Raw genomic sequence first — 21,873 nt, 5'->3', positions numbered from 1 at the left:
ATAAATTGTTCCTTTTCAAAAAATGACATTGAAACTTTTTGCAGAACAGCTTTACAAATAATACCAGAATAAGAGAGAATATTAGATTAAAACACAACAAATTTAGAACAAATGGATATTTTTTATAAGATGCTGCAAATTAGCCTGTGGAACTTGCTGCCACAAGGTATTACTAAAGGGAAGAGCTTAGTAACTTTCAGAAAAGACTCGTCAGCTTATAAGGAAAATAAGAATATGAATGCTTACACTATCCAAGAAAAATATTTATATTTCATGGCATATCAATCCTCATGCTTTAGCATAAACAAACCAGTAACTGTGTGGGATTGGGAAGAAATTTCCCTCATAGGCATGTTACTGCTTTATTTTCTATTATTGGGGATTAGAAGAGGAAATTTTACATTTTCTTATAAAGCACTTAGTATCTCCATGGTTGTAGAGAAAATACCAAATGGAGCTGTGCAAATAACTGATTTGTCATTTTGCTGGCAGTTCTGAAAAATAAATAATAAAAAAATCATTTGGGGTCAACCCAAAACTGAATTATTTTAGAATTTTCTCTCCCCTCTCTAGTGAATGCCCTAACCACCAGGCCATAGAGTGTGTTTGGGGGGGAGGGGGGAAGAGGTGTCCTCTCATTCTCCTCTGTTAAAGCTGTCCCTTTTTGTGTGAAATACTTATTCATTGGTTTAACAAGAAAGTAACAATGACTCTATGTCCTGCTGGTTAGGGCCCTTACCTGGGAGATGGGGAAACTTGAGTTCAAAGTGGGGATTTGAAACTAGGACTCCTACAGCCGAAGTGAGTACCCTGGGCTATTGGGTGTAAGAGGCCATCACTGCCACCATTTCTTTGATTTTGTGAAGGTACCCAAGTCCTCTTGTGCATCTAGTTCAAAAAACCAGATATGCCTCATGTCAAAGTGAATTGTTTTGACATTTTAGGGGGAGAAAAATGGAAACAATTTGAAACACACATGAATTCACTAACTGTTTCAGTCAAGCTAAATCTACATTTTTTTCTTGAAAAAAGGTTACAGACAAAAGTACATCCATCTTTAATACTGAACTCAGTAGCCCATCATGAGTCTGATTTGGTATGGTAATTCCTCTATTTCTACTTTTCAGTGCGGTTTGGGTCCTATGTACCTTAAAGTGCATCTTTCCCTCCATGCATTACACTATCATTGCTATCATCTCGAATGCTTTGAGCCAAAGTCTCCTAGGTGTGGTCATCTGTGTCTGGGGGCAAGGCCTAATTGGTGACAGGCCTGTGGCTCTGCAATCCACTCCCCCTTTGGTTTGAAAAGAGCAAGAGTGTATTGACTGTCAGAGCATATGTTGGAGGCCTTCTGTTTACTCAGGCCTGGTGCAAGAGTGAGCTGGTGTGAAGTTGCAGTGTACTTTTGTAATCTAATATTGTTTGGCTTGTGTATTGCTTTTATTGTAAATGTGGCTAGAGCTTGACAAAAGGTCCATCTTACAAATGGAACTGTTTAAATAAACAAAACAAAAACACCTGCAAGGGAAGGAACATAGCAAAACATGTGGCCAGCTCAGAATTACCATGGGCAGATGGGAGTTAGACTATAAAGTGGGATGAAATGTTTTCTTTAAATGTGTTAATGTAACATACTGTGGTGTTTAGATGCTGCTTAGTAATTATTAGAACTGGGAGCACTGGCTGTTGGGAGTCTGAAAGGCCGGGGGGGTGGGGCCTGAGGAGGCTGAGTGAGAGCTACCGACAGTGCAGCAGTAGCTTGGTAAAGAGGTTTTCCACTTTAAGAACAAAGGCCTGTTGAAGTTTGTTAGTACCATGCCTGGTAGTTACAACATTTTGGCGACGAGGGTGGATCTTCTGCCTCTGAACCCACCTGCACCCTTTCTGCAAAGCCCAGGTGAGCCTCCAGTTGCTTTTATTGCCTGGATCCATATGTTTGAGACTTATCTGCTTGCAATCACTGCTACAGAGATTTCTGAAGTAAGAAAGCGTGCTCTGCTAATGCACTGCCTTGGAGCAGAAGGGCAGCGTATATTTTACACTTTTCCCCTTGCAGATGATAAATATGAGACTGCACTCACTGCATTAAAGAACTTTTTTGTGCCAAAAGTGAATGTAGTAGCTAATCACTACAGATTTCGCCAGCGTGAGCAATATAATGCAGTATATTTCTTCCCTGAGGAGTCTGATTGTAACTTGTGACTTTGGGAATATGGCAGATGAGATGATTAGAGACCAGCTCATTGAGAAAACAACCATGCTTCATGTAAGAGAACGCTTACTTCTAGAAGCACAACTTACACTAGAAAAAGCAATAACCATTGCTACTCAGATTGAGTCAGCTACAGCTGAAGCCATACTAATGAGCATGGATACAGGAGGCACAGTCCAGGCTGTGACTCCTTTGCAGAAAAGTTCACTATCGCTGCAGACAAACGACTCCAAGAGGAAAACTAATGAAAAACCACTGAATCAGCAAATTCAAAATACAGTAAAAGCATGCTTTCGCTGTGGATCCCCACAACACCTTGCAAGCTACACAAGATGTCTGGCAAAAGTAGCTCAGTGCAATCATTGCAAAAAGATTTGACATTTTGCTAAAATATGTCACAGCAGTCAGTTCAATCAATAGGTGCATGTAGTTACAATACCAGATGTTACTGTGCTCAGCATGGACAAAATCACTACTGCACATATTCCAGAACAAATAAAGTACACTGTAAACATTTCTGCCAGACCCTCAGGCAAATCACACTCTATTCAGCTAATGTTGGACACTGGCTCAGCAGTATCTATACTACCTGATTCCATCTGTTTGCATTACTTTAAAGATGTGCCTCTTACTGAACCCAAACTTCACTTGGTGTGCTACTTGAAAAACCATATTCCAGTACATGGCTGCCTGCCAGCAACAGTTACTTTTGGTGATTGCTGTGTAACTGCAGAGTTCTACATTGTCCACAAAGGCACTCCTATCCTTGGCAGAGATTTATTGACTGCTTTAAGTCTCAGGGTAGTTAATGGATGAATTGATCTTCCTCAGCAAAGCACTCTTGCGGTACACACACCAGTTTCAGCTGGGATCCAACACCAGAAACTCGAGGAGAAACTCGGCTGTGCTGATGGGTTTCTGCATAAAGTTAAAATGCGAAATAATGTAATGCCTGTATGACAGAAGTTATGGCGCTTACCCTTTTCATTCAAAGAAGCTGTTTCAGAGGAACTTAGAAAACTTGTTCAAAAGGACATTATTGAGGAGATTGACTCCTTGGAATGGTTTTCACCTATAGTAGTGACGCAGAAGAAGGGTGGAGGCATTCGTCTTTGTGTGGACTTAAGGGAGCCAAATAAAGCTATTGTGATTGACAGCCATCTTCTTCCTCACCTAGGAGAAGTATTTGAAGAACTCCATGGAGCAAAGATGTTTTCTGCTCTTGATTTGCAGACCTCATACTACCAGGTTAAGTTGCATGAAGATAGCAGAGACCTCACGGCATTTATTACACACAAGAGACTATTTTGTTTTAAATGTGTTCCATACGGTCTTGCATCTGCCCCAAGTGCCTTCCAAAACATGATGTCATTGATTCTGAAGAATCAACATGGAGTTTAGTGCTATTTAGAGGATATTTTCGTGTTTGGAAATACTTCTGAGGAGCATGACAATAACCTGAAGTCTGTACTAAACTGCATCAGCAAAGCAGGTCTCAAGCTCAGTAGGTCCAAATGCAAATTTAGACCAACTGAACTCTCCTTCCTGGGGCATACAATTTCGCAGGCTGGACTAAAATCTGATCCAGATCATATCCTGGCACTTTCAAATGCTTCTCCTCCAACAGATTTGTAAACCTTACTTTCCTTCTTGGGTCTTACCTCCTGGTATGCAAAATTCATTCCCAATTATGCTTCTGTCATTGAACTGTTACGACAATTACTAGGGGGAAGTTCAACCTTAATGTGGACAACGGATGCACAAGCTAGTTTTGAAACGGTGAAATACTTAATTGTACATAGTCTAGTACTGGCACTATTCAGTCCTGCATTGCCCACAATTGTAACTACTGGTGCTTCTGAGTATGGACTTGAGGCTGTCTTCACATAGCTTCATGAGGACAACACAGACAGGTCTGTTGCATTTGCTTCAAGGACACTAAGTAATGCTGAGAGAAAATATTTTACAGTCGAAAAAGAAGCACTTGCTTGTGTCTGGGCTATTGAAAAATGGAGAACTTACCTGTGGGGCTGCATGTTCAAGTTGCACACAGACCACAGCCCTTTGACGTTGCTCACCACGAAAGGACTGGGAAGAGCAGGATATCATATTGCTAGATGGTCTGCAAGACTACTCTCTTTCAATTATGAACTGCAATATAAGCCTGGAAACAAAAATATGGTAGCTGATTGCCTTTCTCAACTGCCTTTGCCTTCACCAGATGCTCCACCGGAGGATGAGGATGTAGTAGTTGCGCTTATTGCAAGCATTCTTACTGCAGTTACAAGAGAACAATTTCAAGCTCCTTGTTCAGCGTGTCCAATTCAACAAAAACTACGGGAATTTCTGACAAAGAGATGGCCCAGTCACCCTAAAAACCTTGACCGAGTTTTGCTACCTTATTTTGGAGTTCGGGATGAACTTTCTTTGCTTGATGGCTGTGTGCTACGAGGTACACACCGGCTGCTTGTGCCAGAAGAATTACAGTCAAAACTCATACACCTGGCACACGATACTCATCAAGGAATTGTCAGAACGAAACAATGACTACAGGATCTGTATTGGTTGCCAGGGATGGACTCTCAAACTGAAGCACTTATAAAATCATGTGTCACTTGCCAAATGCATGATAAGACAGCAGTGACATGTACCCCTCCATTACACCCTGTTCCTCTTCCTGAATCTGCATGGGAAAAAGTGGTGATTGACATTGTAGGACCCTTTGATACTGCTCCAAGTGACTGCCGTTATGCCATCTCTTTAATAGACTATTTCAGTAAATGGCCTGAGGTAGCATTTACATCACAAATCTCTTCTGCTACAGTAATTAAGTTCCTTTCTTCAGTTTTTAGCAGGGAAGGTAATCCCAAAGAACTGGTTTCAGATAATGGTAGTCAATTTACTTCCCTGGAGTTGGAAACTTTTCTAGCAGAGAGGAACATTTTACACAGAAGGTCATCCCTATAGACCCTCAAGCCAATGGGGAAATCAAACGGTTTAACAGACGTTTGAAAGAGTTTGCAAACGGCTAAATTGGAAGGGCATTTGCAAACAGCTAAACTGGAAGGGCAATTGTGGATAACCTTCACTACTGATTTCTTGCAAGCATACTGGGCTACATGCCATGCCACAACGCAAAGATCACCCGCAGAGTTACTGCATGGGAAATAGATGAATACTAAACTGAACATTGTTGGATTGTTACAGGCACAACCTGATGCCCCAGCCAAGGATGATGTGAGAAAAACAGTTGAACAGAACCAAGCAAAGTATAAGGCTTTCAGAGACAAGGGGCGGGGTGGTAATGAACCAAAGTTTGAGTGTGGTTCCTATGTTAGAATACGAAAACCTAGAATTTTACGAAAAGGGGATGATAAATTCACAGCTCCTTTTAAAATCATAGAGAAGAAGGGACCTTACACCTATCGACTTTCTGATGGGCAGGTATGGAATGCTGCTTATATTGCACTTGCCTATGCACCAAGAGGAGATTATGCCAACACACGGTCTGCACTGGATGACTTCACCGTAGTATCAACACAACAAGACATTGCACTGGAACCGGGTGCAATATATTGAGAGAGGGCCTGTCAGACCCAGACGACCACCTGTCTGGACTAGACTGTTATGTAGTATCTACAATGTTTTCAGTGTCATATTTCTTCCAACAGTATAGTGTCTTGTTTCATATTTGTTCCTGTGGTTAGAACAACAATGTTTATTTTAATAGGGAGAGTTTCTTAAGAGAGAAAGTGGTGTTTAGATGCTGCTTGTAATTAGGAGAACTGGGAGCACTGGCTGTTGGGAGTCTGAAAGAACAGGAAACAGGAACGGAGGGGACTTGAGGAGGCTGAGTGACAGCTACTGAGGGTGCAGCAACAGCTTGGTAAAGAGGTTTCCACTTTAAGAATAAAGGCCTGTTGAAGTTTGGTAGTACCTTGCCTGGTTGTTACAACACATACTCTTAAAATATGCATAAATTATGGCTTCAGTTACATTTCAGGGCATTGGTGACACAACTCCTGTGGTTTATGATATGAACTGCCTAGGGTGATGGAATTAGAACTGTATTGTGCCCCATTGTGGGTATGTTATTCCTTATAATAAATTAGCACACAACAGGAATGAGTGCTTTTTATTTGCTAAGCCTGCAGTCTTCTTGGTACCAAATTGATACATGCAAAGAGAGGGAATTTCAGTTTCATACTTTATGCACACTAGCATTACTGAAAGCATGCTGTGTCCCTGATATAAATGTGTGATACAGTATTTCATAAATATAAAATGAGAGAGTATTTAATGTTTTGGGTCTGCAACATATTGGCATGTTTTCAATGACTTCATATTGTGACAGGGTTGGGCCAGATGGCTACAGGAGAGTGATAGAAGGCAGATATATTAGCACCAGGTTAAGCAGGTCCCTTTTCCCTGGGTAAGGTAACAGGGGCAGTTCCAGAACAATCAGGAACTTGCTGGAACCAATTAAGGCAGACAGGCTAATTAGGACACCTGGAGCCAAATAAGAAGCTGCTAGAATCAATTAAGGCAGGCTAATCAGGGCACCTGGTTTAAAAAGGACCTCACTTCAGTCAGTGAGGGGCGCGCAAGGAGCTGAGAGTGAGAGGGTGTGCTGCTGGAAGACTGAGGAGTACAAACGCTATCTGGCATCAAGAGGGAAGGTCCTGTGGTGAGGATACAGAAGGTGTTGGGAGGAGGCCATGGGGAACTAGCCCAGGGAGTTGTAGCTATCACACAGTTGTTACACGAAACACTATAGACAGCTGTGATCCACAGGGCCCTGGGCTGGATCCCAGAGTAGAGGGTGGGTCCGGGTTCCCCCCAACTCCCCATTGGATACAGGAGTTGTTGACTTGGACTGTGGGTCCCACCAAAGGGGAAGGTCCCTGGCCTGTCCCCCGACCCACTAGGTGGACCAGCAGAGACTGTGGGGATTGTTCTCCTTCCTTTTCTCCATGCTGGCCAGTGATGAGGTTAGTTGAGTGAAAAGCAGGTTTGAGCCACAAGCAAAAGTGGCCAAACTGAGGGCTGCGGTGAATCTCTGAGGCAAGCAAATCCACCAGTAAGCACAGGACCCACCAAGGCAGAGGAGGAACTTTGTCACAATATACGTTCATTACTTCACAAAGCAGTCTTGGGCCAGCAGCATGCATCCTGTCTCCTTAATTGACTAATCTTGCTACTATGTCCAATAATGCACATTTCAGACCCTTGACCCTTGCACATTTAATTTTTCTCTGAGAAAGTATTCGGGTTTTTTTTAAGTTAGTGCTGGTGAAAAGTGCTACGTTGACAGCCCTTGAGCCTGAGGTCCTGCTTTTGTTTACAGAACATGTTCTACTAAAACAGCAGCAGATCAAACATCGAAATTCACATTGTATTGTCCAAGTGCCTTAAAATTGCCCTGGAGGAACTCCCTATAGGACTGAAGTGGGAACTTCATTCTTCACACTCATACAGTGCTTGGCCTTTCTCTTGAGATTTCCAGGTGTGATGGTAGTTCTCCTTCTATGGACACTCTTTTCTTCATCACTAGATTGAGACCACTAACTAATAAGCGTTGAAAGAGTCATCAGCTAGTAATGATTTTTGACCAACATCAACCTACACTCTTTTGTCAGGAAATGGATTTCATAATGCAGCATTCCATCAGATCCACAGGCATTAAGATCGGTGATCTTTCGCTCTCAGACCTTGACTATCTGGATGATGATGTTCTTCTAGTACAGAGCCCTAACAGATATTGCAAGGCACGCCAGCAAGTGGAGGAAGAGTTGGCAAAGGTTCGCCGCCATGTTTCATGGACAAAGACAAAGCTGCAATATCTAGTATGAGGTCCACCCGAAGCACCAATTTCTTTCAATAATGAAACTGGCGAAGCAGTCTCCATCTTCTGCTGTTTGGGTTTTATACTCACCAGTTCCTCCAGCTCTCACATTGAGGATCTCCACTGGCTTGGAGCATTTTCCCTGGGTCATTTACAGTGAACATGGAATCAGCATCATCTTGGAATTACAACCAAGTTCAGGGTCTATTCGAGCTGTATCCTCTCCATAGTACTGTACAGTTGCAAAACATGGGCACTATGCCACTCATACTGGACAAAGCTGGAAGCTTTCTACACAAAATGCCAATGTTGTATATTGGACATAAAGTGGAATGACTTCATTTGTAATACAGATATTTATGGTCACTCTGGTCTACAGATTGCTGGGGCCATTGTCCTCAGATGGCATCTTATGCTTTCTGGACATGTTGTGAGAATGCCACAAGAAGTTCCAGTGAATGTCATTCTCCAGGTGCCTTCTAACATCTAGGATAAAATTCCACCAACTGAGGGGTGGAGGTGGCCCAGAAGCAGACCCCCTATTACATGAGTGCATCAAGTCTGTTCCGACGTTGGACTCTCGGCATAGGCGATCAAATGGTGATCGATGGCTACTTAGCCATTTGGCTAAGCATTGAAGAAGAACCTCCACTGAATTCACATCAGTGACTTAATGGGGAATTCTATCATCCATCCTTCCTGAAAGTATCTTATGTATTCTATTACCCTAACAGTTTTTGTTCAAAGATCCTAATTCTCCAAGGAAATAAAATGGTTATTGCCCAAAGAACACCATGTAGAGAATCTGATATTACCAGCAGGATCGTGTTAACAAGAAACACTTCTTCTTTTCAAACAATTTGGGTAATATCTGATGTTTTCAGCTTTCAGAGGATACTGGATTATTATTTATATACCCAACAAAATACTAATGGTAAATTACAGACATGCTGACCTAAGATTTTTTTTATGCCCATTGGTATTACATTTTGGATCCTCATCTCACATTATTAAAATTAAACTTATGGTAAAGAATTATGGACCAAGGGACAAGGGTTAGCAGATTTATTTTTGTGCTTCAAAGAAGGATATCTAGATGTCTCCAGCCTCATGAGTTTAGATACCCATGGCACAATGGGCATAAAAATTTACGTGGGGTAGGAATAATGCTAATACTTCCACATTAACTTTGAGATTTACAGTAGAACCTCAGAGTTATGGACACCAGTGTTATGAACTGCCAGTTAACCACAGACCTTATCTGGAACCAGAAGTATGCAATCAGACAATAGCAGAGACGAATTTTTTTTTAAAAGCAAATACAGTATAGTGCTATGTTAAACTTAAACTACTAAAATAAAGGGAAAGTTTTTTTTTTTTAAAGATTTGACAAGGTAAGGGAACTGTTTCTGTGCTTGTTTCATTTAAATTAAGATGGTTAAAACCAGCATTTTTCTTCTGCATAGTAAAGTTTCAAATCTGTATTAAGTCAATGTTCAATTGTAAACTTTTGAAAGAACAACCATGTTTTGTTCAGATTTTAGAGTTACAAACAGCCTCCATTCCTGAGGTTCTACTGTATTTCAGATATTACTCTGGAAAAGATTTGGGGGTGATGGTGGATAATCAGGTGAACGTGAGTTTCCAGTGTGATGCTGTGGCCAAAAAAGCTAATGCAATCGAGGTGGATAGAAATCAATGATTTTTAAAAATAAAATTAAAAAAATCTGATTTTTTTATTTAAATAGATTTTTTCCTCAGAAAGCATTTTATCAAAAAAATCCAATCTAAAGATAGTTTCAATTAAGATACACTATAGCTCAAAGATGTCTCATCATGGATTATAAATTCTCATTCTATAGTATGAAACAATATATTTATGTAATGTTTAAGAAAAGTTTTGTAAATGAGTTCCAATAGTTCATGGATTAGGGACCCAGTCTTATGGGGTTCCAGGGGCTTCTGTATAGACTATTTAGGTTAATCTTTCTATCTACCCAATGGGACTCAGTCTAGAAGATACCATCAGAGATGCTTAGTTCTGCAGTTCTCAAACTGTGGATTTGTGTCTCCAGAGATGATAAGCTTGTTAACAGCAAAAATGTTTTAAAATAAATAAATAATATATAGAGGTGAGAAATAACAGACCTCAACCCTATTGTCCCTCTGCAAATTTGTGTACACAGAGTCAATCCCTTTCCTCTCTCTAAAAGTGCAAAGTTTAAAAAAGTTCCATGAATAGAAGATCGTTGGGGGCAGAATAGATCTGGACAAAGAGAAGAAGTCTGGAGATAAATGTGAGAAGGGAGGGACAGGCAGTAGAAACAAAAGTAAAACTGTTTGAGCAGCATATTCCAGAAGTCTTGAGGTCTTTCTGAGTGTAGCCTTCATTGATTTGAGACCTACCATATCATTCTCTCACTAGAAGGGAAAACCTATAATGGCAGCATGCCATAAAAGAGACCCAGGTTGTGAATATTTTAATGAAGTTCCTCTACCTGTGGGTGAGACCAGCATGCATGCAAAATGCAAACAGTGCAACAAAGAAATGCAAGGCCTGGTTGCCCGAATGAAACAACATCATGAGAAATGTTCCTTCTCAGGAGGAAGCTGCATTGAAGATGATGAAAGGAAGATGTCTGAAGATGCAGGATCTTCAGGGTGGTAAACTTTATTTCATACTTCTTTCTTAAGAACTGCCTGTCTTCCTTTTGGACTATTCTTGAATTCTCATGTTTGAGCACAAAATATAGTTGTTACTCTATGGTACAATCATTTTAGATGCAGTTGTGATAAAAAAAAAATAGCTGAAATAGGCAGAGCTTCCTTTTACAATTTCTCCTTTAAAGTAGTATTGAGTGTAAGTGAATGCAATAAGTAATACTAAATAAGCAGTATGGTAATAATAATTAAGTAACTGCATTGACTTATTTTGTTTAGGAGAATCCATCCTCAACATACAGGATTCTGAAGAGTATCCACCTTCAAGATCACCATCATTTTCTATAGTTTCAGAGTTATCTGCCAATGATAGTGTTTCAGTCACATCATGTAGGTCACATAGCCACAGTATATCACCAGTAGCAAAAAGAAAAAACAATTTCCGTCATCCAGAAACAACCATAGATAAGTTTGTGATAAGAACCAGCAGATTACAAAAAGAGATAATTGATGAAAAAATTGCCCTGTTGGTTTATGCAACAAACTCTCCTTTCTGTATGATTTGAGAACCCACACTTCATTAACATGGTCCAGTCATTAAGACCAGGACACAATCCACCCAACAGAGCAGATGTCGCAGGCAAATTGCTAGATGAAGTGTAGGAAAGTGAAATTGAACAGTGTGCAAAAGGTCTAGAGGGTGAAATTGTTAACTTGAGTCTTGATGGGTGGAGTAATGTCCACAATGATCCTGTTTTATGTGCTTGTGTGACAACAGAAGAAGGGAATGTCTTCCTTACAGAAACAATTGATACATCAGGAAATGCATACACAGCAGAATACTTCCAAGAAGTAGCAGTAAAAGCTATAACAAACTGTGGAAAAAAATTCAAATGTCTAGTACACAGCTTGGTCACAGACAATGCTGCAAATGTATCCAAGATGAGAAGAAATTCTTTAGAAGAGAGTGAAGAGAGTCCCAAGCTAATAACATACGGTTGCAGTGCTCATTTGATGCACCTCCTAGCCAAAGACTTCAGTGTTCCAGAAATAAAGGCTAATGTTGAAATTGCAAAATACTTCCATAACAACCACTTTGTGGCAGCTGCTCTGAAAAAAGTGGGAAGAATCAAGCAAAGTCTCCCACAAGACATGCAATGGAACTCAGCAGTGGACTGTTTTGAGCACTATATCATAAACTGGCCTAATCTGATGACAGTTTGTGAACAAAATCGTGAAAAAATAGATGGCACTGTCACAGCCAAAGTTTTCAACATTGGGCTTAAGAGAAATGCTGAACACATGCTGAGTTCCCTGAAGCCTATTTCCGTAGCCTTGAACAAAATTCAGAGAAATAACTGTTTTATTGCTGATGCTGTTGAAATTTGGAAGGAACTGAGTGAGATCTTAAAAAGAGAAATATGCAATGACAGAGTTAAATTAGAAGTATTTTAAAAAAACAAATGGGACAAGCACTATCTCTAGCTCATTTTCTTGCAAATATTCTCAATACTTGGTACTAGAGTCAAACCTTAACTGCTGAAGGAGTTGGCTATGACATGGACATCCAGCAATCATCCCTCCATAATCCCAACTATAATAAACTTCAGCGCTAAGGGTGAACCATTCAAGAAATATATGTTTGCTGACGATGTTTTAAAGAAAGTCACATCAGTGAACTGGTGCAAGTCATGTAAGCACTTGGATTCAGAGACTGTTGAAGTGATGATCTCACTTTTAACAGCAGTAGCTTCTTCTGCCAGGCTAGAAGTAATATTTTCTTCCTTTGGACTAATTCATTCCAAATTGAGAAATCGTTTGGGACCTGAAAAAGCAGGAAAACTTGTTTTTCTTTTCCAGATTATGAACACACAGGAAAATGAACATGAAGACGACTGAGTTAGCTGCAGAAGCCAATATTTTAAGTTTTTTCATGTTGACCTGACTGATCTAGTCAATTTAATTTTTGTTTTTTTTAAATATTTCATTTAACTTTTTAGTTAAAAACAATTTTAACAAAAACAAACCTGATTTTAAAAAACTTGAATGTTTAACTAAATTCAAAAATTCATATGCTTGTTTTGTTGAAATGTTATATGTTTGCTGTTGAAGAAAAAGATCCAGAATACATAACATTGTTTTAGTTAAATAAAACAATTTAAATGTCTATCTGGTGGTGATCTCCTCCTAATACAGCATGGCAAGAAAATCCTCCAAATGTTAATGATTAACCTGTTGAATTGAAGATAGTTCACCTCCCAGTGACTTCATAAATATCCGCTTCAATTACCTTTGGTAAATGAAATAACCAAACAATCATTCATTTTCTGATATAGCTGTAAAACTAGTCTGAAAAGTTTTCAAAATAAATCACTTAAAAATGTACAGTGTGTACTTCTAAAAATGAGACCTACATCTATCTCTGAGTTGTGAAGAATATGTATTAAGATTATAACCACCAACAAGAATGCACTTTTATGTAGAAATCCATGATTAAATCAAGTCTTCCTGACTAGTGATTTAAATCAAATTGACCCTGAATGCATAAACAGGGGAATTTCAAATATGAGCATAAAGGTTATTCTGCCTCTGCGTTTAGTACTGGTGTGTCTGCTGCTTGGAACACTGTTGAGGTCTGGTGCCCACAATTTGAGAAGGATGTTAATAAACTGAAGAGGTTTTAGCTTAATAAAGAAAAGGTTAAGGGATGTGATCACAGTATATGTATCTACATGGGGAATAAATATTTAATAATGGGCTCTTCAATCTGGCAGAGAAGTGTAACACGACCCAGTGGCTGAAAATTAAAGATAGACAAATTCGGTCTGGAAATAAGGCATAATTTTTTTCAGGTGAGGATAATTGACCATTAGAACAATTTACCAATGGTCGTGGTGGACTCTCCGTCACTGATATACTGTATTTTAAATAGAAATTGGAAGTTTTTGTAAACGCTCTGCACTAGGAATTATTTTGGGGAAGTTCTATGGCCTCTTACTCTGGAGGTCAGACTAAATGATCAGAGTGGTTCCTTCTGGCCTTGGAATCTATGAATCTATAGGCCTTTTTTCTCTACTTCGGGTCACTCATCTGGCACTTGCGTCTTCTCTGTCCAGCTATACAGTCACTCATACTGTCAGTTTAAGTGTCTTCTCCTCTTCATCTACAGCTGTCTACAACAGACTTACCGTGTATCTCCACCACTATTGGGAAATGTTGTGAAACTCTGAAACAAGAACAGAGAATACTGAAGGATGCCCAATAGCATAGGATGATAGTCACATAGCATGGAGCATCTCTAAACACTCGGGATCCTTTATAGATCTATTATTGCATATTTACAAAAATGATTGATGCACTTACAAAATAAATAAACTCTTGTGCATGTGGAGGAAAAAAAGAGAGCTGCTTTGTTTGTTATGCCTGCATGTATCCAGAAACTCAGTAGTACACAGACATACCTTCAAGTGCTCTTTCTTATTAACATAATGCAACCCATTACAATTCCTTAAGCATTTTAATTTTTTGAATACATGCCAGTTGACTAAAATATTCATGTCTACGGTTCGCACAATTAGGGATGTTTACAACATCATTCAATGTTAATTGTAGTAGTGTGGTAAACTAGTGCTCCAATTAGCCAGGCCTCTGCATACATGGTTATAGCACGTCTGATCAAGGTCCAATATCCTGATCCCGATATTACTTCAACATCAGTAATTGTTGGGGAAAATGGGAATATATGTTACATTGATTTTCCACAGTATGTTTGTGTTTGTGTTGACTGCTTCACAGCTGGGCTTCTACTCCAGTTCTTCTGATGCTGCAATTCTATTGATTTTTTTTCCCCCATTGAAGCTAGTGAAATGTTGATCCTACATGTAGATGCACTTTGCTTTATGATTAGTGTGTGTGTGTGTGTGTGTGTGATTGCACATATGCATATGGGGGAGAGAAAATATGTATTTAATATACATAGAGACCATGTATGATATTGATAAAGTCTGTGTACCCATGGGTTTCATTAACAGCCTCAGGAAGGATCTGCTAGTGCTATGGCTTGAAAGGGGAAGACTCTCAATGAAACCACTTCAACAAAGCCTGTTGCCTTGGGGTTCACCTGCAACTGTAATTGGGTATGATACAGTATAAGGCAGAAGAGACACAGAAAGGTTTAAGGCCATAATGGATGGAATTGCCATTGTTTTTCCATAATTTACATCCTATCATGTGCTGAGCCCAAAAAAGCAGAAGACTAGCAAATATATTTTTCCCAAATATTTCATGAATATGGAATGAGTCTATCTATCCCAATAGCTCTCAATAGTCTTTTGTTTGATCTTTGCTCTAGCATCACAATTACAGAATTCTTTGTGGAGGCTTCTCTATTTTAGATCACACAAGCTTATCTCAGCCAACATTTTTTCCCCACAAAAAAGCTACTGATCTCCAGGGAATGCTGTATAGTATAAAGGTGCTTTAGAGTCATGTGGCTTTGTCTGAACTAAATCAGGTTTTTGGCAATCCAGTGATGACTTAGGGCATGGCTACACTTGCAGATGTAGAGCGCTTTGAGTTAAACCTGCCTTCGGAAAGCGCAGTAGCGAAAGCACTGCAGTCTGTCCACACTGACAGGAACAAGCGCACTGGCATGGCCACATTTGCAGCACTTGCAGTGGCATTGGGAGAAGTGCATTATGGGCAGTTATCCCACAGAGCACCTCTTCCCATTCTGGCACTGTGGCTTGTGGAAAGGGGGCAGGGAGTGCGGGGCATTCTGGGTCCTGTCCCAACGCCCCGTGATGCATCGGTTCGCATCCCAGCAATCCCTGTGCTTCTGTCCACATTTGGCACCATCTTTCAACGTTTTTTGTACTGCACGCTCTGTCTTCCCTTTTGGTCTGCGAGAATGGAGCCTGAACTGCTGAGGAGTATGCTGACGAGTCTCGCCAGCACGTCACGTTTGGCAGTCGACTTATTCCTTATGATCCAAAGTGACAGTGAGAGCTCCGATGATGATATAGACTCAATTAACGTATATGACATGAGTTTGCTTGTGGCATTCATGAACATGTTCACCACCGTGGAACGCCATATTTGGGCTCAGGAAACAAGCACTGTGTGGTGGGATCACATCGTCATGCAAGTCTGGGATGATGAGCAGTGGCTCCAGAACTTTTGGATGAGAAAAGCCACTTTCATGGGACTTTGTGAGGAGCTAGCCCCACCCTGCGGTGCAAGGACACGATATTGAGAGCTGCCCTGACAGTGGAAGCTGACAACTCCAGACAGCTATTGATCGGTTGCTAACCAGTTTGGAGTGGGGAAGTCGACCGTTGGAATTGTGTTGATACAAGTTTGCAGGGCCATTAATCACATCCTATTCAGAAGAACTGTGACTCCGGGCAACACGCATGACATTGTGGATGGCTTTGCACAAATGGGTTTCCCTAACTGCAGAGGGACGATAGATGGCGCACATATTCCAATTCTGGCACCAGCCCACCGAGCCTCTGAGTATGTTAATCAGATGGGGTATTTCTCTATGGTTCTCCAGGCGGTTGTGGATCACATTGGGCTTTTCCTTGACATTACTGCAGGCTGGTCCGCACGCATCTTTCAGAACACTGGCCTGTTCAGGAAGCTGCAAGCCAGGACTTTTTTCCCAGACCAGAAGATCACCATAGGGGAAGTCGATATGCCCATTGTGATCTTGGAGACCCTGCTTACCATTTAATGCCATGGCTCATGAAACCCTACACAGGGAACCTTGACAGCAGCAAGGAGCCATTCAACAACAGGCTGAGCTGGTGCAAAATGCCTGTGGAGTGTGCTTTTGGCAGTTTAAAGGGCCGCTGGTGCTCTCTGTATGGGAAGCTGGACCTGGCCGATGACAGCATCCCCATGGTTATATCCACGTGCTGTACCCTCCATAACATTTGTGAAGGGAAGGGTGAACAATTCACTCAAGCGTGGAACTTGGAGGTTCAACACCTGGAGGCTGAATTTGAACAGCCAGAGAGCAGGGCTATTAGAGGGGCCCAGCGTGGGGCTGCAAGGATTAGGGATGCCTTGAGGGAGCAATCTGAGGCTGAAAGCCACCAGTAATGTCTGGTGCCCTGCATGGGAGTGAAGTGCAGTGGTACCAATATAGGAATCTGTATTTGCTACGCTGACTTGCAGTGCCTGTTTCTTTCCTGAGCTAAGGTATCTTTTACTTCTTGCAATAATAAAGAATGTTTTCAAAGCCAAAAAATCAATTTGTTGAAAAGAAACAAAACTGCTTGAAAAACAGAAATGGCAAGGGGCTGGTGTGGGGAATGGTACAATCTTGATATTTGCCCGAAGGTATCGTAATTCCTACGGCTGGAGCGCAGCTGAGACTGGACAGCTTCCTCCTCCCAAACACTGATGAGGTCCAGCACCTCGCCATTGCTCCATATTGGGGATCGCATGGAGGCCTGGTCACCCGGAAAGATTTGCTGAGAGTACTCCACACCTGGCTGAGCAAACAGGAAGAGGATTTTCAAAATTCCCAGAGAATTTAAAGGTCTGACGGCTGGTCACCTGAGGGCAGGGCAGTAGAGTTCAAAGTGATGAACAGAGTTGCTAGCACTGGCATTGTGGGACACTTCTGGAAGCCGATCAGAGAGCACTATAGGACCAGGGCATCCATGCTGGCGCCGCGGTGCTCCAGCAGTGGCGCAGCAAATGTTATTCCACTTACCGAGGTGGAGTACCAGCACCGCTGTAGCCGTGGAGTCAAAGCGCTCTATGTGCTTTGCCAGTGTGGACGGGTAGTGAGCTAGTGCGCCCTGGGCTCCTTTATCACGCTGTAACTCACAAGTGTAGCCAAGCCCTTACCTATATCTTTCGTAGATGTTTCATAAGAAACTCTATTTTAGCATAAAGAAAGGAGACTGGCACATATAGTAAAATATATTTTTATTGGTGCATCATAACATTTGCTCAGTTAGGAATCTGACACAAAAATGTGCCATGCCAGAGTTGTCCCAGAAAATGATTGAGACTCACAATGTAAAGTAAAATACATGAATGCAATTTTTTTTCTTTCTTTCATAGAGTTGGTGCTGGGGAGATATGGTTATTGTCCTCAGCTATTATCCAGTTATCCAAGTGCAGTGTGGGTCAGAACATTTTCTTCTTTATACAACTATACCTAACCTTATTTGACTTGACTCTGAATAAAGCTTTACAAGTAAAATCAAACTGTCAGATGGCAAGGAACTAATTCCTTTACTTCCAGAGCTACACTACACCTGCCATGCTGTCATTTTCCTCTACTGACTTTGTATTTAAATCATACTTGGCTGTCTAAGCTTATCTAAGGTTTGATTCTACCTTGCTGGGCATAACTGGTACATACAACACAACAGCAGGAGCCTTTCCTGTGGTACATTTTGTAGTACAGCATTGGCTCTCTACCTCAGTTATACTTTGTTCAGCAGCAGTCAAGAAGACTTTTCATGCTAAGTGAAGTCTGTAAAATGTGTGGGTAAGTGCTGGATAAAACTAAAATTCCTCCAAAATTTTGGTAAATTAAAAAGAGAATTTCAGTGGAATCTGGTTAAAATATTTGTGACTTATTATTTCCCCCAACTGTTACAACTACCCAGAGGTGAACTCCTTTTCAGATATCCCAATTATTTTCTCTATTTATGGAGGTGGAAAAAAACCCCAAACAAACTGCTAAGATTGTACCACATATCAAATTGTCAGTTTGAAGCTGAGGCAGATTAAAGAACAAATCAGAGTTGTGTTGTACAGAGTCCTCTATCTGTAAAGTGTCGAAAAGAACAGCAAAACTGTGTGAAGTCCCTTCCCCACTGCCGATTTTAGGTAAAGACATTTAAATGATCTGTCATTTTTCATGTTTTACTAATGTATAGGAGAAATGATAATGAATTGAACCTCATAAAAAACAACCCTAGGAAATCAATGCAAAAATAATATGAACCAATATGCTTTTTGTCAATTATTTCCTTGGAGCCAAAATGCTGCGGCAAGAACTAACCATGTAGAGTGTGTGTGTGTGTGTGTGTGTGTGTGTGTGGAGGGAGGGGGAGGCTAAGCTGAAATGAAAGTAAATTAGTTTGCTGTATGTTTTCATACAACCTTCCAGGAGACAAAATTGAGTCACTGCCTTTTAGGGGGAGAGAGTAGTTTGTTGGAGTAGAAGCCAGAGTTAAGATTCCTGATTTCTGTTCCTGGTTCAGCCGCAGCCTTGCAGTGGGATTTCAAAGAAGTGACTTGAACCTTGTGTGCCTCAGTTTCCCATCTGTACAAGGAGGATGATAATAGTAATCTACCTGAAATAGATTGTGGTCTAATTAGTGTTTGTAAAACATGCCCCCATGAACTATGCTATGCAAATGCAAAATATCAAGTCCTGGGGAAAAACACACCCCTATTCACTCATTAGTAGAGGTCAGTGGCAAAAATATTATCTACTGTGTTCCCATGCACAAAGAACATTCTTACCCACCAGGGAAAAGGGATATAGACTACAGAATAGTTGTACTGAGCTTTACTGTGAGAGTAAGAGAAAGATCTATGGGCAATCAACTGGGAACAGCTCATGCCAGAAGAGCTGCAATTACTTACTAAATGTGTCCTGCTTATCCTAAAGAGATGGATTAGCTATCTAGCCATTTGAAATGCCATCACTACTCCATGGTAGATAGGAATTAAAAGTGCCTGCTCATTTATTTAAAGGTGCCTAAGAAGATAAGCACCTGTGTGTCTGTGCAATAGTCTAGGAAGCTGGACAGATTGGACTCTTGGCATGCTATATTGAAGTCACTTAAAAATAATTGTATCAAATTGAAGTGTTATGGGAAATGAATATATATTGCTGTAACAGTTAATATTATTGTCCTGAATAAATAGTTACACTCAACAATTATACTGTATATTCACATGAGGTTCCATCATATTTTACACTTACCTATACATAATAGTATATAAATTAATGCATATCTATTTTCTGTGTGTGCTCTACTGCATAAAGGAAGAGAGACACTTCCAAATTCTCTTCTGGCCTAACTCTGTTAAAATCCATGGAGCTATGTCAGCAGAGAATTTGGTCCACAATGTATGTCGGGAGGGGATACGGGATTTGGATACAGATGTATTTCAGGCATAAGATTGGTATTAATGTAGCATTACAACTCAGAAAAATCAAAGCACTACGAAAGCTAGGAAATACATAGGTAAGGTTGAAAGCTCATCCTTATCTTTATCCACTGGTGCTGACTTTCATTTTTCTGGGTAGATGCTCCACCCTGGCTTTGCCCTGATGCCTGGCCCCTACTCTGCCCCTTCCCCTGCCGCCCCGCCCTCGCTGTACCTCTTCCGTTATGGTGCTTCATTGCTGTATCTGTGTTCCCTGCAAAGCAAATATTGCATGAGAAAGTTGACTTGTTGCACATTGGTTTATTGCGACAAACTCTTTTCAGATACGTGCTTTAGACCCTTACATAATTCATGGCAGCTCACCTCTTTTGTCGCTGCATAAAGGTATCCTTCCGTTCGGTGAACCACTGAATGAGGGAGAGAGACATGGAAGGGTGACTGCTGCCTTCATGTTTTTCTCTGCTTGAATGAAGGAAGCCCAGCTGCTTTTAGACAGCAAGACTAAGAGAACCAGATTACATACTGAGAATAATTAGGAGGCAATGGCTCTCATTTAATTATTTCAGGGCATTATTCAAACTATTGCACAGGAACTGCTGTGCCCTACTGCCTTCTGGTTCCCATGAATGCAAAATGGCCTAATTTAAAAATCACCAGGGTCAGGAAAACGAGAGGGAAAAATGTTAGCACCCCCGCCCCCCAATCTTTCTGGTTGATCCAAATAACTTCCCATTTGGAACATGAAACACCCTGAGATCATCTATAAAATAAGTCATGTGCCTCATCTCCTTTCTCCCCAGGTGGCTTTGGGAGCCTCCCCTTTATCCTTCTTCCCTAATACTTGAAGTTCAGTGCTCTTTTAGAACGTGCAGCACCATCTCTTCTGGGTGGGGAGGGGAGAGAGCAATAGAGAGAAGGGACACTTGGATTTTGCAACTGTGAGTGTGAGGGGGAAGATGAGTACGCATGTGCGCGCACTCACAAACAGAAATAATCCAAAGGAAGAGCTGGTAACCATGGCAACACTGAGGGCATGTTCTGCATAAATGTAAAATCCCAGCTGCTTAGGACCATATGCAGGCTATATTTAACCACTGCTCAGTGGTAAGTGAGTTTGGAGTTAACTCTTCCCAAAGGCAGTGAGCCCTGCACTTTTAATATTTGCTAATGTTCCCCTTGCCTTAGTGCCTTGTAGTTTATCACTTCAGCAACACAGTGGATGTGAATATGTGCAGGGAAAAAGCACTGATGTACCTGATCACAAAATTGATTCAAGTGCTCAGATGTCCTGCTTTTTACCTAATGCTTCAACAAATGGAGTGGTAATTTTGAAAAATTAAAGTGCAAAATAGAGCTGATTAGGTGGTATAATTAATGGCATACAGTTCTCTTCCTCCTATTCCCACTTCTGTTTCTCATAAAACAATAATAAAAATTTTCACTTTCAGTCTGAGTGACTTTCCTTCCAAATTAAGGAAATCAATCAAGAAAAAAACTGATAAATTTCCAGGTGGGGGAGAGACCAGATGTAAGTTACTCTGTAACAGGTTCCTTGACTGACTTGTAACACTCCCTTGCCACCTCATAGTTTAAGGTGCAATACACACAAAACAGGTGTGTATATATATGAAAAGCCTTATGATTGGATCTGTGTATACATCAAGCTCCCATCTTCCTGACAGGCTTCCTTTAAGATTTTCTGCAGTAGGGCTAGATTCATGCTGGCCATTGAGCTCTATTCAGCCCCATAGATGCCTCACCTGCAGGAAATAGAAGCCCTTGGATACACTCTCCCTGAGACTGGAGAGCAATATTACCCTATTAGGATCATGCTGCAGCTTATATCTGCTGCCATATACCAGTGCTCTACAAATCCATCAAAGGCGTGCAGGTCACGATCCTGATAGAAAAGATTCCTATTGTAAGGCCCTGTTTTCAGTTACTTATAACTTTGCCTAATTTTAACCACTGGAGCTGAAATGGTCCATGCCAGGTGTTA

At 40.9% G+C, this 21,873-nt stretch overlaps 1 protein-coding gene across 1 annotated transcript in view; it reads left to right on the top strand.

The window, feature by feature from the left end:
• The window catches only part of LRRC4C (leucine rich repeat containing 4C), a 921,733-nt gene that overhangs the window by 126,259 nt on the left and 773,601 nt on the right, over positions 1–21,873 (top strand). The window lies entirely within an intron of this gene.

Source organism: Chelonia mydas, chromosome 6 (genome assembly GCF_015237465.2).
Source record: "Chelonia mydas isolate rCheMyd1 chromosome 6, rCheMyd1.pri.v2, whole genome shotgun sequence".
Taxonomy (NCBI): Eukaryota; Metazoa; Chordata; order Testudines; family Cheloniidae; genus Chelonia; species Chelonia mydas.
Note: the sequence above shows the minus strand (reverse complement) of the source record. Positions and strands in the feature narration are given on the sequence as shown.